This window comes from Arachis ipaensis, chromosome B06 (genome assembly GCF_000816755.2).
Source record: "Arachis ipaensis cultivar K30076 chromosome B06, Araip1.1, whole genome shotgun sequence".
NCBI classification, from domain to species: Eukaryota; Viridiplantae; Streptophyta; class Magnoliopsida; order Fabales; family Fabaceae; genus Arachis; species Arachis ipaensis.
Genome location: NC_029790.2, coordinates 14560700 through 14561160, shown reverse-complemented (window position 1 = coordinate 14561160; position 461 = coordinate 14560700).

Genomic DNA, 461 nt, shown 5'->3' with positions numbered 1-461 from the left:
AAAAAATCACAGTTGTAATTAGGGGTGATAAATGTATGGAAATCTGTCAAGCTGAATTGCGTAACTTGTTAAAAAAGACAGATCAGACTAAAAATTTGGGACCGCTATAATAAAAAAAATTCGTCTAACTCGCACCGTCTAATTTATGGATTTTGGTAAATTTTGGCGAGGCAGGACGAACTTTTGATTTTAAGATGATAATTGAATTTGGAACTTAATTTTGTGATTGTATTTGGAATGTTTGTTCGTTTTATTTTAAGTTATAATTTGAATTATATTTAATTGATTAGAGACTTGGATAATATTTAATTATATATTTTAGATGTTTGTTTTGCTTTAGATAATATTGGTTTTATTATTTTGTTTTAAAGAACTTAGTTAATAATTATGTTTATTCGATATTTAGAATTATAAAAATTTTAGTATTTGTGACTTGTGAAATTATAATTTTTTTTCTCTTT